Below are 21,371 nucleotides of genomic sequence, written 5' to 3'. Positions count from 1 at the left end.
TTTCTGGGTCTATGTTGTATCTCTCAGTATAAAAAGTAAACTTTTTTTTTTTTATAAAGGCAATGGAGTTAAATGACTTACCCAAAGTCACACAGGTATGTAATTATTAAGCATCTAAAGTTGTATTTTGTATTCAGGTCTTCCTGACTCCTGGGCTGGTGCTCTATCCACTATGCCACTTAATTGTCCCAAAATATAAACTGGTAATTTTTAATAATTACCTCCTATGATGTAGTTAATGTACTAGGTATTGGGGAGACAAGTATCATGACTGAAACAATCTCACTTAATATGTTATGCTGTACACAAGTAGGTGGTTAATGAATGGTTGTTGAATTGAGGTGGTGAACTAGTTAAACTCCAGGAAATTAGGAAGACCTAAGTTCAAATCTAGTCTCAGACACTCATTAGCTGTGTGAACCTTTTCAAGTCACTTAACTTCTGTTTCCTTCAGTTTTCTCATCAAAAATTTGTGTCTGAAATAGATTCTATTTACTATTCTGTCAGTCAAAATTATTTTGCTCTTCTTTAAATTTTTTTAAAGCTATTCTGGGAATTCTCATTGGACTTCTGTCCAATTTGCAATTTTTTCCATTGTGATTTTACTTATAGATATTTTTAGAACATTGTCTTCTTTTGAGTTTGTTTGCTGGTTTTTAATCCATTTTAATCCATATCCCATCTCCATATTTTTATGGTCAGGTCCTTTTTTGCTGTTTGCTCATTTTTTCAGCCTATTTCTTGACTTAAATTTTTGATAGAATTTATCTCTGATCTCTGGGAAGATAATTTGGTTTTATATGACTGACATCTCAGCCTCCCTCATATCTGAGTATCATCTAGTATTTGTTTTTCTGGGTCTATGTTGTATCTCTCAGTATAAAAAGTAAACTTTTTTTTTTTGTAAAGGCAATGGATGGTGGGGGATGAAATGAGGGTCACTGTCTCAAAGTTTGCGTTTTTTCACCCTCATTTTTTTCACTCTGCTAGTTCTGGGGTCCTATAATTTTTCAGTGCTTCCTTAGTGGCATGATTGGAGGAGAGCTATGATCACTGTTTGATCGATCTACTCTTTGGTTCTTATCCAGATTGTTTTCTCAGGATCTCAACACTTCTCTTCCTGAGAACCATGATCATTGAGTAGGTAGGACCTTTGTTTCCTTGTGACTCCAAGCACTTCTCTCCTAAGAAATGTAATTTGAAACTGTGAAATTGCCAAATGGTGCCTAGTCCTTCATCCAGTGCTAGCCCAAAGATTCCCTGTAATCTCTTTCCTTACCATCTCTGGGTGGTAAATGTGTTTGGAACTGCTGCTGCTGGAGCTCTACCCTGGCAACCTCCATGATCCACAGTTGTCTCACTGCCATGCCTTGCTCATGGATAGCTCCTATCCCAGAGCTGCAGACCTTTCCTTCTCTCCTCTTAAGTTGAAAATGTCTTAGCTCAATCTTTTTTTTATTCCACTTTAAAATTTCTATTTGATGTGTTATTTTAAAGTTCTTTAGAAATAAATATTGAGAAGGCTTGACTAGAATGCTTCCTTTACCATCCTTTTTCTTTCTTTCTTTCTTTCTTTCTTTCTTTCTTTCTTTCTTTCTTTCTTTCTTTCTTTCTTTCTTTCTTTCTTTCTTTCTTTCTTTCTTTCTCAAGGCAATGGAGTTAATTGACTTGCCCAAGATCACAAAGCTAAGGAAATATTGTATCTGTCTATTACTATAAGGGTAGATTAATGTATAAGAGTAGATCAATATATAGAGAAGAATTATCCTTGTGTCAAATAGCAAACTTTAATTTTTTTATATGAGAATATTAACATATATCAAGACATGGAATGGCTCTGGAAGATGCTTCATATAGCAAAATAAAAGCATGAGGTCACCAGTATTCTGGCCAAAATGGGATTCAATTAGCCATGTGACTATATTCAAGTTTCATTTAATTATTTTGCCAGGATTTGCCTGAACCTTCATTAATTTTCAAGTTTATAATTAAAATTTCAAAACCTTGTAAAATATTTGTAGCAGACACAGGCTCTTGCATAAAGCATAGTTAGTTCATTAACGAGGACAAATTTACTCCCTACCTCTGTTCCCTATTTTTGGCTTCTCAATTTGTTTGCTATGAAAGGAGGTTTTGTTGTTTCTGTTGTTGAATTTTAGACTTGGAATCCTGATTTTTTTTTTTGTAACATTCTTTTTGATGGCCATTGAGCCTAAGTAAACTACTTGAAAAGATCAAACAAAGTCTTTGTACTTCTAGAGTGTTACACAGTAAGCAAGGATTGTCTAATAGAGACAATGCATTTATGTCCACTTCTTATAAAAAATAGCTCAGAAGATGTCATATTTACTTTTTCTTGCTTTAAGGAATATGTTAGTTTATTGCTAGGATCAGATTAAAGAATCAGTCAAGTGAAAGGACAGTAGAATCTTACCTGAGTCTAAATGTGACTTGAAAGAAAGATTAGTGATGAATAATCTAAGAATTATAGGAATATCTAGAAACTTTAAACATAAAAATGAAAGCCTAGATGTTATGATCCAAGAAACTGTAAGTGAAAATTGACCAGATTTATAAGAACCAGAAAGCAAAGTGAAAATATAAATAATCACCTCCTATTAAAAATCCACAAATTCCCAGTAATATCATAGCCAAAACCCATGGCTTCTAGGTAAACTATAAAATACTGAAAATAGACAGTAAAAGAGAATTCAAATTCCAAGGAATCAATCTCAGGATCACATTAGACTTATCTACAACTTCTTTGAAGGGGGGTGGGGAACCATTTAGAATATGCTATTCAAAAAAGTAGAAGAGAAAGACATAACCAAAAATAACTAACTTTGGAAAATTGAATAATATCCTGCCAGGGTAAAAATATACCTTAAAAAGAATAAAGTGCTTCTACAAAACTCCTGATAAAATCACTAGAGCTGGGCAGAAACTTTAAAATAAAAACACAGCAATGAAAAGAAGCCTAGGAAGGTAAATTCAATCAAATAATTGAAGAACAAAAAAAATACGCTGTTTACATGGTAGGAAATAAGAAAAATGTCCCTTCAGAATACTAATGTCTTCAATAATCACAGAATTAAGTAAAGTATAGGCCATAGGCATGGTTTTGTTCTGATTTGCAGTTTTTAAAAAAGGAAAGAAAATAGAAAGCGGTGAAGTGAGGAAAAAGGTGGGGAAGAACCAATCATTTAACATAAATTATATAAATGTGACACAAATATTGCTTGAATTGAATAGAAGAAATTTTAAAATGCATACATAGATACATGCAAACATAAAATTAGTTTGGCATAGAAATGCATTAAACTCAATAGGCATATATGTGTGTGTGGGGACAGCAGTATAAAAAAGGAGAGATTTGGAGGGTGGATGATACAAAGCAAGATAAATTTCACTTTTAGAAGGTTGACCATAAAAGGGTTAATTAAAAAGAAAGAAGATGAAAGAACAATATATCAAGATCTGAGAGTGGGAAAGAGATAAGAGAAAGAAGAATTACTAAGTTATATTTTATAAGTCTTGATCATCTTTCCTTGCTCTTCTTTGTAAAGAAAAGGGTAAGAATAAAGAGATATAAACATAAGTATATAATAGAAAGAATATACAATAATCACAGCTGTAATTGCCAATGAGATGAATTCACTCATAAAATGGAAGGAGCTATCATAAGGCATTAAAAATTAGATTTCAAGGCGATCTTCGTTACAAGGAATATACTTAAGACATTAAAAATTTACTCATGATTAAAATGAGAGAGCTATATTGAATTTAATATACTTAAAGTAAATTTTTAAAATGTAAGCATAATATATCAAAATAGCCAACAGTTATATTATGCTTAAAGTTGTCATTGTATTTCACATATATATCCTTAACGACATAGATTCAATATTTATAAAAAAATTCAATTATAAGGAGATAGAGATAGCAAATCTATAATAATTGGAGACCTCATTGTGTTCTTTTTCAGTCCTTCCTTTGGAATGGGATCTTAATTAGGCAAAATTCTTTTGTGCATCTCTTTTTAGGAAATAGGGATAATTATGTTTCTGTTAACTCAGTGTAGTGGAAACAACACATCTTACAATTGGAAGTCCTGAAATGGAGTCTTGGCTCTGCAATTTACTCTGTGACTTTAGGTCAGTCACTTGAACTTTCTGATTTTAAATGCTCAATTTTAAAATGGATATTCTGTTTTATACTTCATTGATGTATTGTGAAGAAAGCATACTATAAACCATAAAGTGCCATATATTATATACAAATAGGTAATGATTATGATGTTGTTATTGTTGCTGTTGATGGTGATGATGATGATGAATATATGTTGACAATCTTCTGCATAAAATTAGAATTATATAAATGTAGCCTCTTCACTTCCCTTTTCTTTCTTCCCTCACTCCCCCCCTTCCTCTACTGCCTCTCCTCTCCTCTTTTCTCTTCTTCCCTCTCCTCTTTCTTCCTCATGCCTCCTTTTCCCTCCCTTTCCCTCCTTGCTCTGACCTACCCTGCATTGCTTTGTCTTGCTCTTCCCTTTCTCCTGTTATAATTGTCTTTCTTTCTCTGACGCTGTCACCAGTACTCTGGCTATGAGTTACGTAGTTTTGAATGATTCACACATTTCAAAATATTATAGAGACCCAGAAAATTATCTTCCTTCTGAAAACTTCATAGAATCATAGCAAGTTAATGATAGATGGCACTTCAGAAATCTTGTCTTAGGAGCATGGTTTAAATGGATCTGGCATTAGGAATATGCCAGAATTCAAATGCCTTCTTAGACCATTAATAGCTCTGTGACATTGGGCAAGCCACTTAATTTTTTAGATATCCTAAGTTTCCTCATCTGTAAAATGAGGGGGTTGGGTTCAATTTCCAGTTCCAGATCTCCAATCCTATGAGTCGCTTTATTTTATTTGTTTTTGTTTTGTTCTGTTTTTGTTTTTTTAGGTTTTTGCAAGGCAAATGGAGTTAAGTGGTTTGCCCAAGGCCACACAGCTAGGTAATTATTGTGTCTGAGGTCACATTTGAACTCAGGTACTCCTGACTCCAGGGCTGGTGTACCACCTAGCTGCCCCAAGTCTCTTTATTTTATACATTGGGAAACTGAGAACTAAATTTTTTGACCTGCACCAGGACATAACACTACCTAATCAGGCTTAGAGCAAAGACTTCCTGAATCAGGACAATGTATATCTAGAGCAGACCTCAGAGGCTATCTCAATCAAAAAATTCATTTTATAGATGAGAACACTGAATTAACTAAAGTTAAATGACTTATGTAAAGTCACCCAGGCTTAATTGTAAGAATCAGAGGATTTGAACCTGGGATTCCTGACTCTAGAGTTAGTGATCTTTCCAGTATTCCATTTTGACTCCTATGCCAACTCTTTTCACTATGCCATACAACTTTTCAGATTACGCTAGCATTTTATTTGTTTGCTTTTTTCACCTCTTCCCACTCCATTTAATATATTTTTTTCTCTTCCCCACCTTTCTCTCTCCTTAGGTCAAGTCAGTTCTGGCTAACCAGATTCAACGTGCTCACTTTAAGTGGGGAAACTGAGTGCTCTATATATTTTGGACTACACAGAACCAAAAAGACTGAATAAGTTAGGCCTGGAGAGGCAACACCAATGTTTGTTGTATATGGGTCAGGGGAGGCCTTATTTAACAAAGTGCTAACTCTGTCCCTGGAAAATTAACTCAAGAAGGCCTTTTATTTCTAACCCCTAGGGAATAGATTCAATCCCTTTTGTATAACTCTCTTCATCAAATTGAAGAGACTACTCCCTTGGGGTGACATTCAGGCTGGTGCAATGATTCTTCCATCCTTAACTCATCATCATCAGTTCATTGCTTTAGTTCTCCAGCAAGTCCTTAATTATTTTTTTTTAAGGGCAGGGCAAGTGAATTGGAGTGATTGTACCTGGTCTCACCATAGTAGATATAGAGCTGGACTGGAGTCAGAAAGACTCCAAATTCCCATTTTGGTGGTTACTTATTGTACAATCATGTATTAGTCATTTAGCCTCTCTGTATCTGTTTCCTTATCTAACTACCTCAGAAGGTATTGGTGGTATTCAAATGAAAAAGTGAGTAAAGTGTTTTACAAACCTTACAATGTCATAAATGTCAATTTTAGATCAGACAATTTGAAAAGGTTTAATACTGAAACATAAATACTTACTAGTTAGGTAAGTTACTTAACCTGTTTGATTCAATTTCCTCATTTATAAAATGAGATGATAACCAAAAACTATGAAGATCAAATAATTATTATAAAGTGCATTGCAATCCTTAAAACACTATATATATATAAAATAATAATAATAATAATAATAATAATTATTATTATTATTATAATTATTATGATCTGCATGAGTATAGGGAATTTCCACCCTGGGAGCTTTTCACAATAACTAAGTCAAAAATCCTACTAGTCATATAGGTCCTAGAAGCACAACCTCAATTTTCTATCTTCTGTGATTGACTTGCATGGTCAAACCTGGGGATCTCATGCTCAGATGATGTCCACAAGAGAAAGGCCAATTTCTTTTTGATCTAGAATAGGAGTTGACATGTTGAGGGAAGGGAGAGAAATCATTATTTGTCCAAAAGAAGATGATAAATATTATAGAAAGTTCTGTAATTTTGAGATTCTGTGCAAAGGTGTTTGGGAGATGGAATGCAAATAATAGAGGAGGAAAATAAATTGCTTCAGAGTCATCTTTAAAGGTTTTTGTACCAGTTAGAGCCCAATTCATCTTGTGATATATTCAAGCGTGGTATGTAAATAACATGAATTTCTTATAATTACTATATGCAAGCAATTGGTTTTATATAAATATATGTGTTTATATTGAAATATGATCTATTTTGCAGGTTTGTGCCAGAGTCTAAGGAAGCTGTGCCACCTGGCAAAATACTGCAGCAGTAGTAGCAGGGTATCAGTAGTCCTGCTATTTAATGAAGCCTTTATCACCACTTAAATGGTTGGGATATCATCTGTTTCAAGAGATCAAATTGATATGCTGCCCTTGTGTCTGTTTAAAATGCCATCATTGGGGCTGTTCTGTTCTATTTGGAATTTATTTTTCTCCTCTGGTGAAGAGGGAGGGGTTGGAGGGAATTGCCCCAAATGACTTACAACTGCTTCCTGCAAACAAACCTCCTGGGTGGAGGAGCACATGAATCATTTAAAACTTCTTAACTTGGTTGTATCAAGTGTGTGGAAATGGCACTGAGAGAGTAGATAAACAGGCTTGTAGGGGTGCAGCTGTTGGTATGGTTGTGGGATGCTATAGTCACAAGTAGGTTTCCATCTAGGGAAGATTGATCTTAGGATGTCTGATAATACAGTACTGGAAGTAAATACAGGAAGGATATTGAGAGATTTTTATTCTACAAAGGACTGTAAATGCAGTGCTCTAGAAATGATAACGGTGAAGTCTATACCTCTCTTCTTTTTTTTTTCCAGCAGGATAGTTATTTTACATATTCAGAACAGCCATGTACCTTTAATTGTGACATTTCCTCAAGGTAGCATTTTATGTGAAGCTCATTAACTGCTTCCTTATAGTGGAAATCTGATGAATGTGGTTACAGTCCTCAGTCCCACTTTCTACATAGATAATAAAACACAGGCATTAAACTGTAATAAAGAAAATGACGAAACTAAAACTACCGCTTAATCGCCATGCGACCAAACCCACAGAAAACAATAATTTCACAGATGGAAGGTTAAATTAATTTCAACCAAATGACTTCAGTGCAAAGTGGAAGCCTGCAAATGAATAGGCAATCAAGTGCTTTGAGAGAATTTTGTTTTTCTTTTCAATTTCACAGACACAGTGTCCTTTTGTTTACACTTAGCATACCCTGAGGCACAAGTTCAGTAATACATAGTCCTTGAGGACAGACCCTTTAAAGACCATTAGTTAAGTGTAGAATATATCATTTTTCTCTATATGCTTATTCATTTTTTCCTATCTTTTGTTCAAATTTAAATTTGGCCTCTCAATTCAGGAAAAAATAGATTTTTTTCCTCATTTGAAACCATAGAGACTATCTTATAATGATAATAATGACAATCAAAATAATAGTTAACATTTACTTAGTGCTGTAAGGTTTTCAAAGTTCTCTACAAACATTTCATTTTATCCTTAGAACAATTCCCATTGAACACAGGAGCTAACTGAAACATTGTATGGGATTTGTTTAGGATCAAATAGCTAGATTTGAATTCAAGTTATCTTGACTCCAGTGTCACTTTTTTTATTCATCACTCATTACGCATTCAAAATTGACATTTTGAATAGGCATATTTTGAATGCACCTATAGAGAAAGCATTCAGTAATAAATATGTGTTGAAAATCTTCCCTCTACACTTATTCTTTTGTAAAGAGGAAAAAGAGTTGGGATAGAAAGGAGGTTTGCACAGTTCTTCCCTCCTAGCATTTACTGTTCTAGGTTCAGTTTCTTCAAGTTGTCTTTGATCTACATTTTTCAACCAGAATTTGCTTATATAAAAACACTATGTAGGGAAAAGCTTGCTCTTCCCCTCCACCCCACTTCTACCTACCCACCATATAAAAAGAAACTTCATTTTAGCCACCAGTCTGTGGACCACTACATGATATTAATAGTAATATCCCTGTTACAGTCAAATACATCACCAGATTTCCTAGGCTTCTCACTGAGGTCCAATTAATTGCCAAATCTTATTTCTATCTTCACAACCTCTTTCTCATCCATTCCCTTCTCTTCACTCACATAGCTACCTCTCTGGCTTCAATCACATTGTCATGATATAATGGATTCAGTCACATAATGGATCTGATTCCCAAACTCCAACATTTTTTATTGTTTTGTACATTATCAGGGAAAAGACTATAGAATATAGTATGAGGAAAAACAATTGAATAGGCAGAAGACATTAAGAAAATCTAGAAAACTCAATGAGAAAGCTGAAATAAGGGTCAAAGAAACAAAAGCTACTGTGAATTTTAGGAGTGACCTAGACAATGTCAATGAGTTTAATAATCTTCTTTTATAACCTTGGAAACAAAAGAGATTAAAAAAACCTCATCAAAACAATTGTAATATGGACATAGCTTCTCCCAGACTCAATAACTTCAGGTTAGTCCATGAGCACATCCTTCAAACCTAGGAATACCTGGAACAAGGATTGGATTCTATCCCCCTTCTAAACCATCCCCTGTTCCCCTCCCCATGTTTACAATTTTTAGAGGTTCAATGTTCCATCAAATGGCGGATTCAGGACCCTTGCTTCCTCTTTTATTTCTTTGTTGCTGGCAGGGATTTCTTCCTTACCTTCTGATTATTTCCTGACACAACTTTTAGCTTTTAGGTTTAGTTAGCTTGACTCTACTGAATCCTGCTCACTTCGGATGACTTGTTAATCCCATGTGGAATGGAGGCACTAGACTGAAGAGCAAGCTCAGGTGAGGAGGGAGACTCTCACTTGATTTGCCTTTCTTCAACTATTTTTTGGTCCATCTTGAAATGCTAGTGCCCCTTGTCCCGTCTCTGATTCCTGTTCTTTGCCTTTGTTTTGAAGTTGCCTCATAGCTTCCTTCCTTCTAAGCATGCCTATTACATCTCATACACATCAGTAGAGCAATATTAATATGACTATTGTAAAGAATATGGAAATAGTTTAGTTTTAATAAACTGAACATTATAAAAGTTACCACTGAAACAAGTATGTACATATCCATATTTTAAGTGTATTAATATATATGAAAGCAAAATAATGTTATATAGATGTGATTATGTGATTGCCATGCAAGTCATTTATTTTTTATATCCACATAAAAAACTAAATCCCATCTTTTAATGGAAACCTTTCTGAACCCCTCTTAATTATACCTTTACTTTGTTAATTATTTCCTATTTGTTTTATGTATATAATATATACATATCCATTACCTGTCTATCTATCTATCCATCTATGTATATCTTATTTGTACATCTTTGTTATCTCCCCATGAGCTTGTGAGCAAGGATTTTCTTTGAACTTTTTTTTCCATAGCATCTAACACATAGGGTGCACTTAATAAATACTAATTGATTGAAATAACCACTCTCTGTGTAATAAAATGAAATATATTTTTTTCCTGGAGCCAGAGTACAATTTAAAATCTAAAATCAAGCCATATAATACTTAACCACACTAAGCATTTTGACAGGCATAATTAATAAAGGTTTAATTATTTTTATTCTTTTAGCAGTTAAAACTCTATGTGACTTGTGATAAATTTGCCTAATAACACCAATAAAGCATCACTTGTCTACATACAGACTTGTAACATTATTGAATAACTTCTAACTGTTCTCTTATCTTCCCCATACCCACTACACACTCTAGAAAAAAGGATCATGTAACAAATTACATTTAAATATATTGTAGAAATTTATTTACTCATTCAAAATAAAAAAAATAGAATGAACTAGCATTAAGCAGAGCCCACAGAGCATATCCTGAGATAAAGCAATTTCTTTCAAGAAGTTTGCAGTAAACAAAGAACTACGATATTTTGGGGTCCATTAGTTACGAGGATGACTTCAGTGGAGACTAAGGCAACTAAAAAGTCACTCTAGTAGCAATCATGTAGCCCCAGGCACATTTCCTGCCTCAGTGTGACAGCTGATTTAGATAAATATTTCAGCCTGCCCTCCACATCCACATAGGAGCTGGAAACCATTATACAAATTGATTGACTTTGATTTGATTACTATGCCTTATGACAAGTAAATATTATATGATGGTCTTATCAGACCACATATGTGGAAATAGAAATAAGCATATGAAATGCCATGTTGGACAGAATGTGGTATAAATCATGGGTCATTAGATAACATTCTTTTGTAATATACTGAATGAACTCACTTTTCCTTTTTATAGCAGAGGAGAGAAATGTATCCTATGCCATATTCCTGAGTGATTACTCCTTTGCAGAAAGAAGATTCAAGAAGAAATGAAAGTCATTGAGGTTCTGATATTAAATCTACCCTTTTAAGTGCTTATAACTATGCTTCATTTTTTCAAGTGAATCACAAACTCCTAAGAGATGCTGGTCCTCCCTGAAAACCCTATTCACTGCTTGCTGAGCCCTTTTCAGAACTGCTCATCCATCTTTGATATCCACTTGTCACCTGTGGCTCCAAGAAGCCAGTAAACTGTCTTGGCAGATGGGCTAAGGCAGGTTGAGGGTAGCCAATAAGCTTTAAACCTGTTGGAAAGATAGGAGGATATTGGTCTTAAATCTTTGAGGATTTTCTCCCAGGCAGAATAGGTAGATTTCTTCCAAAAGCCATGAAGCCAACTGAAGCAGGTGCTGAGGGGCACCTAGAGTTGGGTAAGACATTGAAGATGTAAAGGTCATCCTCTGCACTGAGGGCCATCCCCAGGCATTTTGACTTTGTTTTAGTGTGGGATTTCAATAGTTTTAGAAGAGAGTAAGGTTGAGGAATTTGTGTGACTCTGCTTCACTTAAATCTAATTTAACACAATAAGAAATCTCTCATCATGATGCTATTTGTCTTCTTAGGAAACAAAGGATGAACAACAAATAAGAAGAATGCTAGAATGAGGGAGCTTTGAGATTATCTAGTCCAACCTAAAGATGAGGAGATTGAAGCCCAAAAAGGCAGAAAGGTCCAAAGTTGTTGCACAGGATTGTGTGTGTGTATGTGTGTGTGTGTGTGTGTGTGTGTGTGTATGTGTGTCTATGTGTATGAATATATTGGGAGACTAGAATTATATAAATCAGGGTAAGACTAGAACACATACATGATGCAGGAAAAAGAACATTGGAATAGAAGTTGGGTCTTCCTCTCATTGGCTAGGACTTGTTACACAAATTATTTTGCCTTTCTTTTTTGCTTATCCATACAATTAAGATGTTCTTTCAAGTTCTATTTTAGCACTAGGAATCTATGATACTGTCAAGACTAGGAACAGGAACTTCTTAATCTGGGGGGGGGTGATTTTACAAAAAATTCTTTCTGAGAAAGGGTCTATAAGCTTCATCTCGCTGCCAAAGGGGTTCATGACACAACCAAGGTTAAGAAAAATCAGGTCTAAGGGGTGCACTCATCTTCCAGTTAATCTGAGGAAGAGCAAGTCCAGCTTTTACTTAACATGGCTCCTGTGGGTGATCACACCTTCACGGATGTCAATTCACATGTCAGAAGACAAGAAAGCCATTTGTCTGCTGTGACAAAGGAGAGCAGGAAGGGTGGGAGAGAGAAGAAGAGGGGTGGGGTGTTAACAAGTGGGAAAAGCAGCAGCCTCAAGGATCATGTGCTTCTTGGGCATAATTACATGAACATGTGTTGACAGGAATGCTCAGGGGTCAGTTGCTTAAGAGTTTCTTAAAGTTCAGAAAGCTTGCATCTTCTATTTACACACACACACACACACACAAACACACAGACACCCTATAACACAAAGGGTGAGATAGTGATCATGCTCATAGTAAAGTTGGCAGTTTGATTGTAATTTTTTACAAGGTGTCTCAAAAGTCTTTTTTATTAAATTAAAGTTTTTATTTATTTTGAGTTTTACAATGTTTCCCCTAATCTTACTTCCCTCCCCCCACCCCCCACAGAAGGCAGTTTGTCAGTCTTTACATTGTTTCCATGCTATACGTTGATCCAAATTGAGTGTGATGAGTGAGAAATCATATTCTTAAGGAAGAAACATAAAGTATAAGAGATAGCAAGATCAGACAATAAGATATCAGTTTTTTTCCCCTAAATTTAAGGTAATAGTCCTTGGTCTTTGTTCAAACTCCACAGTTGTTTCTCTGGATACAGATGGTATTCTCCATTGCAGACAGTCCCAAATTGTCCCTGATTGTTGCACTGATAGAATGAGTAGGTCCATCAAGGTTGATCATCCCCTTGATGTTGCTGTTAGGGTACACAATGTTCTTCTGTTTCTGCTCATCTCACTCATCATCAGTTCATGCAAATCCCTCCAGGCTTCCCTGAATTCCCATCCCTCCTGGTTTCTAATAGAACAATAGTGTTCCATGACATACATATACCACAGTTTGCTAAGCCATTACCCAATTAAAGGACATTTACTTGATTTCCAATTTTTCGCCACCACAAACAGGGCTGCTATGAATATTTTTGTACAAGTGATGTTTTTATCCCTTTTCATCATCTCTTCAGGGTATAGACCCAGTGGTAGTATTGCTGGATCAAAGGGTATGCACATTTTTGTTGCCTTTTGGTTGTAGTTCCTAATTTCTCTCCAGAAAGGTTGGATGAGTTCACAGCTCCACCAACAATGTGATAGTGTCCCAGATTTCCCACAACCATTCCAACAATGCTTGTTATCCTTTCTGGTCATATTGGCAAGTCTGAGAGGTGTGAGGTGGTACCTCAGAGAAGCTGTAATTTGTATTTCTCTAATAAGTAATGATTTAGAGCAATTTTTCATGTGACTATGGATTGTTTTGATCTCCTCATCTGTAAATTGCCTTTGCATATCCTTTGACCATTTTTCAATTGGGGAATGGCTTTTTTTTTCCTAAAAATTTGACTCAGTTCTCTGTATATTTTAGAAACGGGTCCTTTGTCAGAAACATTAATCGTAAAGATTGTTTCCCAGTTTAATACATTTTTAAAATCTTGTTTACAGTGGTTTTGTCTGTGCAAAAGCCTTTTAATTTAATGTAATTGAAATCATCTAGTTTGTTTTTAGTGATGTTCTCCATCTTTTCCATGGTCATAAACTGCTTCCCTTTCCATAGGTCAGACAGGTAAAGTAGTCCTTGATCTTCTAATTTGCTTATAGTATTGTTTTTTATGTCTAAATCCTGTATCCATTTGGATCTTATCTTGGTATAGGGTGTGAAGTGTTGGTCTAATCTAAGTTTCTTCCATACTAACTTCCAATTTTCCCACAGTTTTATCAAAGAGAGAGTTTTTTATCCCAATAGCTGGACTCTTTGGGTTTATCAAACAGCAGATTATGATAATTGTTTCCTGCTGGGGTGGCTAGGTGGCTCAGTGGATAAAGCACCGGCCCTGGAGTCAGGACTACCTGGGTTCAAATCCGGTCTCAGACATTTAATAATTACTTAGCTGTGCGGCCTTGGGCAAGCTACTTAACCCCATTTGCTTTGCAAAAACCTTAAAAAAAATCATTTCCTGATATTGCACCTAGTCTATTCCACTGAGCCACCACTCTATTTCTTAGTGAATACCAGGCAGTTTTGATGACTGATGCTTTATAATATAATTTTAGATCAGGTAGAGCTAAGCCACCTTCTTTTGCACTTTTTTTCATTGAATCCCTGGAAATTCTTGACTTTTTATTTCTCCATATGAATTTACTTACAACTTTTTCTAACTCATTACAGTAATTGTTTGGAATTTTGATTGGTAGGGCACTAAACAGGTAGGTAGTTTAGTTTTGGTAGAATTGTTATTTTTATTATATTATTATATTAGCTCTACCCATCCATGAGCAGTTGATGTTTGCCCAGTTATTTAAATCTGATTTATTTTGTGTGAGAAGTGTTTTGTAATTGTTTTCAAAAAGTTTCTGAGTCTGCCTTGGCAAAAAGACTCCCAGGTATTCTATATTGTCCGAGGTTACTTTGAATGGAATTTCTCTTTCTAGCCCTTCCTGCTGTATCTTGCTAGTCATATATAGAAAAGTTGAGGATATATGAGGGTTTATTTTATATCCTGCAACTTTGCTAAAATTGCTAATTGTTTTCAGTAGTTTTTTGGATGATTTCTTGGGATTCTATAGGTATACTATCATGTCATATGCAAAGAATGAGAGTTTTGTCTTTTCCTTCCCAATTCTAATTCCTTCAATTTCTTTTTCTTCTATAATTGCTGAAGCTAACATTTCTAATACAATATTGAATAGTAGTGGTGGTAATGGGCATCCTTGTTTTACCCCTGATATTATTGGGAATGCCTCTAGCCTCTCCCCATTGAATATAATGCTTGTTGATGCTTATTATTCTAAGAAACAGTTCATTTTTTTCCTACACTCTCTAGTGTTTTTAGTAGAAATGGGTGCTATATTTTGTCAAAAGCTTTTTCAGCATCTATTTATATGATCATATAATTTCTAATAGGTTTATTGATGATATAATTGATTATACTAATAGTTTTCCTAATATTGAACTAACCCTGAATTTCTGGGATGAATCCTACATGGTCAAAATGTATCATCCTAGTGATAACTTGTTGTAATCGTTTTGCTAAGATTTTATTTAAAATTTTTGCTTCTATATTCATCAGAGAGATAGGTCTATAATTTTCTTTCTCTGTTTTAACTGTTCCTGGTTTAGGTATCAGCACCATATTGGTTTCATAGAAAGAGTTAGGCAGAGTTCTGTCTTCCCCTATTTCTCAAAAGTCTTAATGCAATTTCAAACTATTAACTTATTTAAACTATTGTATTAATTTTGAATTTATTTAAACTACTAAAGCTAAAATAGCACTAAGACTTTTGGGACACTTAAATATATTGACATATTTAAATAAAGAGCTCTTTCTGGTTTCTAAATTCACCTTGCAAGCTGATTGTGAGGCTGTAGAACAGGAGTTCATTCAAGTCCCTCTTCAAATACATACTAAGTAACCGTGACTCTAATATTATTAGTTGAAGAACAGTTACTACTTACATTGATAGAAGGTATTCCATTGCCAGGAAATCTAGAGTCTGGTAAAAACAATCATCTCTGGTAAAAAGTCAACTAACATTTGCTATGTTTCAGACAGTATGATTAGCATTGAGGATAGGAAGGAAGGTAAAGGCAAAGCTCAGGAGTGGTGAGACAGCCACCATGATAACAAACTCATGTTAAATCAATATGGTGTACTCACATAAGTTAGGTGTATGCTCTCAGACATATCCTCTAGCTTGTCTGGGACTCTTTTCTTATGTAGGAAATACTTTGGGCCACCTAGTCTATTTCTTTCAAATCTAATATTGTATAATTTTATTTTTGTTTACAAAAACTATGCTAAGCACTTGGGAATACAAAAGGAGGCAAAAGACTCCTTGCCTTCTAAAAGCTTAGACTATCATGGGGGAGATAACATGTAAACAAATATATATATATATATATATATAAAGCAAGGTATAGACAGGAAAAATAGGAAGGCACTAGAATGAAGAGGGGTTTGGGGAGGTTTCCAGTGAAAGATGGGATTTTAGTTTGAATTTAAGTAGTTAGAAGGGACCTAAGAAGCCACCAGTCCAACTTCCTTTTTTTTTGAAGATGAAAGTCAGACCTAGAATGTAAGGTCTGTTAGGTCATAAAGGTAACAAGTTAACAGCATCAGAATTTGAAACTAAAGTCCTCTGATCAGATCTAGTACTTTTTTTCCACCACAAAAAAGGGGCCATAGTCATATGCTGCAGAGACCAGAGTTTCCTATTTGAGGAGCAGCCATTGGAAACTAAGGCTCTAGTAGAGCAGAATTCAACAGATTATATAAACAGTGGACAAGTGTGTGATAGAAACTAAGGGTCTGCCATATGTAAAAAAAAACATGTATGCATGTGTGCATGTATATTTGTAGAAGGTCTTTTTGTGATGCCAAAAAAATATTGGAAACTGAGGGGATACCTGTTGGCAACAATAATTGGATACTTGTCAACTGGGGTATGACTGAACAAGTATTTGATTGTGATTTTAGAAAACCTGGAAAGACTTGTATGATCTGATGCAAAAACTGGGAAAACATTGTACTCATTAAAACAATCAACTAAGAATGCCTTTAATTTTGATTAATTGTGGCCTTGGACTATTAAAGGCAAAACACATTGCTAATTACCAATTGATAAATAAATGCTTATTAAACAGCCACCAAGCTTTAGGCAACTAGCACTATGCTAGGCATCAGATATATGACAAGAATGAAACCATGTCTGTCCTTTAAGAAGCTTATTCTATTGAGGGAATCAATACTTCAATATAGAGGAATGCACAAAATAGATACAAATGAATTCTAGGTGATTTTAGGGGATATGGTGCTAGCAGCTAGGGACATCAAGAAAGGCTCCATATATATACAGCGACAAATGATCTGTGTCTGGAAGGAAATTAGTGGTTCTAAAAGACAGAAAGAGAGGGTTAAAGAGTAAATTCTAGATTTAGAGGATAGTGCGTGTAAAAGCTCAGAGATGGTAGATGAAATTTGTGTGAGGCTACGATGGGTAGATAATAGAGTATTTGAAACAGAGTAAAATGTGTAAGAAGCCTGGTGTGTGTGTGTGTTATGTGTGTATGTGTGTGTATGTGTGTGTGTATGTGTGTGTGTGTTTGTGTGTGTTGGAAAGGGTAACAGAGATAAGAAATTAACCTCCATTGTTAGGGTGAATAGGAAGACCAATTGGATAGCATATAAGTATGAAGAAAAATGTGTATAAAGGCTGAAGAGGTAGATTAGAGCTAGATTGTGAAGTTAGAGGAGTTAGAAACAATAAGATTTAGCATCAGAATGGATGTGAGGGATGAAAGAGAGAGAACAAACACTGCTGTAAAGTCACAGAATCCAACTGTAATAGAATATAACCAATAATCTGAGTTAAATTCCGTGTTTAAACTTGATTAGTATTTATGCTGAGGAAGTCAACTCCTCTGAACATTCTGTTTACTTGTTGTTGCTATATTGCTTATTCTATGAGTGTAAATATTATTCCTATTAAGCTAATTACCCCTTGTAATGCTTACTTAATGTTGCTTCCCCAGAACAAATTAATGTAGGATGAGTCTGTCTACTATACTATTTCTCTCACTTTATATACATTTTTTTATTTTTTGCAAGACAATCAGGGTTGTGTGTATATACATATACAATTTTATACATATTATTACAAACATATTTACATATTGTATATATACATGCACATACAACATAGTAACATTAAATAGGAAGCAGGTCTAGAGTCACAAAAATTTCCTTTCTGAGTTCATATCCATTCTCAGATACTTTAGACCCTGGGCAAATGCTTAATCTTGTTTGCCTTATCTGTAAAAATGAGGTAAAAAGGAGATGAAAAGTCATTCCAGTATCTCTGCCAAGAAAACCTCAAATGATGTAACAGAATCAAACATGACTGAAAATAAATGAACAAGAACAACAAATATGTTAATAAAAATAAAATTTTATATTTAGTTCTATAACATCACCACTCACCTACTGACAATCTGTGCTGCTGAAAATTCATCAGGAAATTATTCATATCCAGAGATAGTCACTGTGGGACTAGCGGGTGGAGACATGGACAGGTACACAGGAAATCTTCCTCCTTAAGTCTTGGTGCAGTAGTAGCAGCAGCAGCAGCTAAAGAAGGCAACAGTGTGTCATTGGAGCATCTCCTGAGAGATATCTAGAGAATCCAAGAGAGTAGGAAGGGAGCTGGTGTATGAAGTTTGGTGAGCATTGAGACCTACCATTGATTGTGATAAAGTATGATTGGAGGGTGAATTCCCTACAGTGGAGAAAGCATTTTTTTAGAGTTAGAAGGAGACTAAATGTGTACATAGCAGACTGAAAGGAATTATATGACTAGTGGCACAGATGTTACTCTTTGGTCTCTTTCCCTTGTGTCTGCATCATAGTGTTTGTGGGAGTATTGATACTGTGATATCATAAATACTCTAATAGTGCTTATCTGAATTTTACCAGGTTGAGCCTGAGGCTGGGTGCTTTGGCAGGAATAGGAAGGGAGGGAAGACCTCAAAAAAATCTAAAACATGCAGACTGTAATCATATCACGATTACTTAAATGATTATTAAGCTACAGACAATAGAATAAATGTCATGTATTAAACAGATTTTATCAAGGGGCAGGCTACTCTTTTGGAGAAAATTAGCTGGTTTGTTAAAGCTAAATTAATTCTTTGAATCCCTGAAGATGACAGTGTAAATGACAATGACCATGTATTCAGAAGTACCATAGTGTCTGCAAAGTAGTAACAAAATTCCTTAAGGTAATGCAGTATGGGAGTTGGTAGTCTGAGTAAAGACAGGAATAGGCTTCATACATAAATTCCACATTGATTCTAAATTTTCAAAGGTTACCAGTTTTAAAATTCTTCAAATCTAATTCTTTCTTTTTTGATTCTCATCTGGAGACTGAATCTTCTCCAATGCCAGATCAGGAGATATAACAGTTTTCACTGCAATATTATACAGGAGCTCCCCAAAGTCTTAGTGAAATTTGATGATAATAGCTTTTATGAAAATAATGTAATGCTGTTATGATAATAGCTAACATTTACATAACAATTTAAGGTTTGTAAAGTGTTTTATAAATCTTATCTAATTTGATTATTTATTTAGTTAGTTTTGTTTCAGGCAATGGTAAAAAAAAAGTAAGGCTAGGGAGTTTTCTTCATCCAAATATTATAATTAATGTGTGGAGGAAGGAGGAAGGAGTAACCAATTGTCCCAATGTAGTTCTTTAGGAAGAATTTGAGGAATAGTATGTATCAGGATGAGTTTGGAGTTGAGAAGACTTGGATTTAAGTCCTACCTGTGACAAACTGGTCTATATAATCCTAGACAAGTCATTGAATCTTTCATTGATCCAACAACTGCAGAATTCTAAATTTCAGAGATGGTAACTATGGGTTATATGATTGGGGGAGTTTCCTTATCAGAAGCTCATTATATTACTGCAATCATAAGCTTCAGGGCAGCTGTGTGACACAGTGATTTGAGTATAGGACTTGGAGTTAAGCAGATTCAACTTTTTTAGTTGAAATCTGGCCTTAGACACTTATTAGCTGTGTGACCCTGGGTAAGCACTTAATTTTATTTGCCTCAATTTCCTTATCTGTAAAATGAGCTGAAGAAAGAAATGGCAAGTCACTCCAGTATCTTTACCATGAAACCCCCAAATGAAATTGCAAAGATTCTCAGACATGACTAGAAAACAACAGACTACAATCCTACAAGTCCTAACCCATCCAGTTTTGTAATCATTAGTAGGAGTTAATCAAAATAGTTTTGCTATCCCTTTGTAAAAAGCCTTATAAAAGTTCACCTATCTCATCTCCTTCATTTTACAGGTGAAGAAAGTGAAGTTAAGAGGTAACTAAGGATCAGAGGTTCATGGACTTTCCCAAGGTCACAGAAAGAAGTGGTATACCTGAATTCAAATTCTATGACTACAAACTCAGTGTTTTTCCCAGGGTCCCATACTATTCTTCCCCCACTGAAAATTTTGTTTTTGGAAAAATTCAAGGGAAGATTTAGTGTATCTAGATTTTTGCATTTGATGGCTGCTACAGGGATCTCATATTCATAGCCTAAACCACAAAGAAGTACATCAACCTTTATTTTTTTCTTTAATAGATTTACAGGCAAGTCATCCATAGAACAAAACACTCTCTAAATCCTACTAAGATCAAAACCTTCCAGAATTTTTAAAATTGAAATTAATTAATATGAACTGTTAGTGTCTGAAGATTTCTAGCAGAAATTTTTAAAAAGAAACCATTAACAGTGTTTACTTTTAGAAAATAAAATTTACAAACAATTTATAAAACAAAACAAAAATAATCATCTCGAATAGGATTAAAATGCTCTTTTCTCATCCAGAGATGCTCAAGTCTGTTAATTATGTACTATCTGATTATTGCTAGGAGGAATGATAACTCACAAAATCCCCAGGAAGGGAATTCAGACATAAACAATTCCTGGTGCTTTTAAAGTCCATTTACAAACAATTTATTTCCCTGTCAAACAGACACTTCTTCATCTGAGCTCTTCACTCTTATTCCAGGTCATCAAATATATGTTTTTTCCTTTGCTTCACAATCATAAGTATGTTGAATTGGAATAGTGCTAGGTCCATTAACAGCTGGTTTCTTCCCTTTCCTTTTTTTCTGTCTTTTGCAATTTTGAAATTTAGCTTTCACTGCAACCACATGCAAACTTGAATCATCTTTGTTTACTAATGTCTTTTGAACTCTTGCAAAGTAAATCTGACATCATTGACTAAGGACAATCTATACTTTTTAATGGTATGAAAACCAAAGCAACTTTGATATTTACTGGAAATGCAGGAGTGAAAAGTTGAATGATTGGCTAACCCAAACGTATGCTTAGACATCAAATAATGGTTTCATTTTCCTGTTAATTTCTCACTAACTAAATGAATCAACAATAAGTAAAGATAAAGGCAGCTTTAACCAGAGAGAAAAAAAAGAAACATACCTTTGAAGGACACAATAAGACTTGTATGAAGATAACTAGAGAGTATGAAATCATTCATGTGTTTCTAGCAGAAGTTTCATGGCTATAAAATAAGAATATTTAATGCCCA

General features: G+C 34.7%; 1 long non-coding RNA gene across 1 annotated transcript in view; it reads right to left on the bottom strand.

Annotated features, from left to right (window-relative positions):
• The window catches only part of LOC141521407 (uncharacterized), a 38,283-nt gene extending 19,706 nt beyond the window's left edge, over window positions 1-18,577 (bottom strand). The window contains exons 1-2 of the long non-coding RNA XR_012477924.1: window positions 18,490-18,577; window positions 18,233-18,379 (exon numbers count right to left, since the gene is read on the bottom strand). This is a non-coding gene — a long non-coding RNA (uncharacterized LOC141521407). The remainder of the gene's footprint in view (window positions 1-18,232; window positions 18,380-18,489) is intronic.
• Between the last annotated feature and the right edge of the window lie 2,794 nt (window positions 18,578-21,371).

This window comes from Macrotis lagotis, chromosome 1, assembly GCF_037893015.1.
Source record: "Macrotis lagotis isolate mMagLag1 chromosome 1, bilby.v1.9.chrom.fasta, whole genome shotgun sequence".
NCBI lineage: Eukaryota > Metazoa > Chordata > Mammalia > Peramelemorphia > Peramelidae > Macrotis > Macrotis lagotis.
The sequence above is the reverse complement of the archived record's forward strand: the minus strand, read 5'-3'. Positions and strand labels throughout refer to the sequence as shown.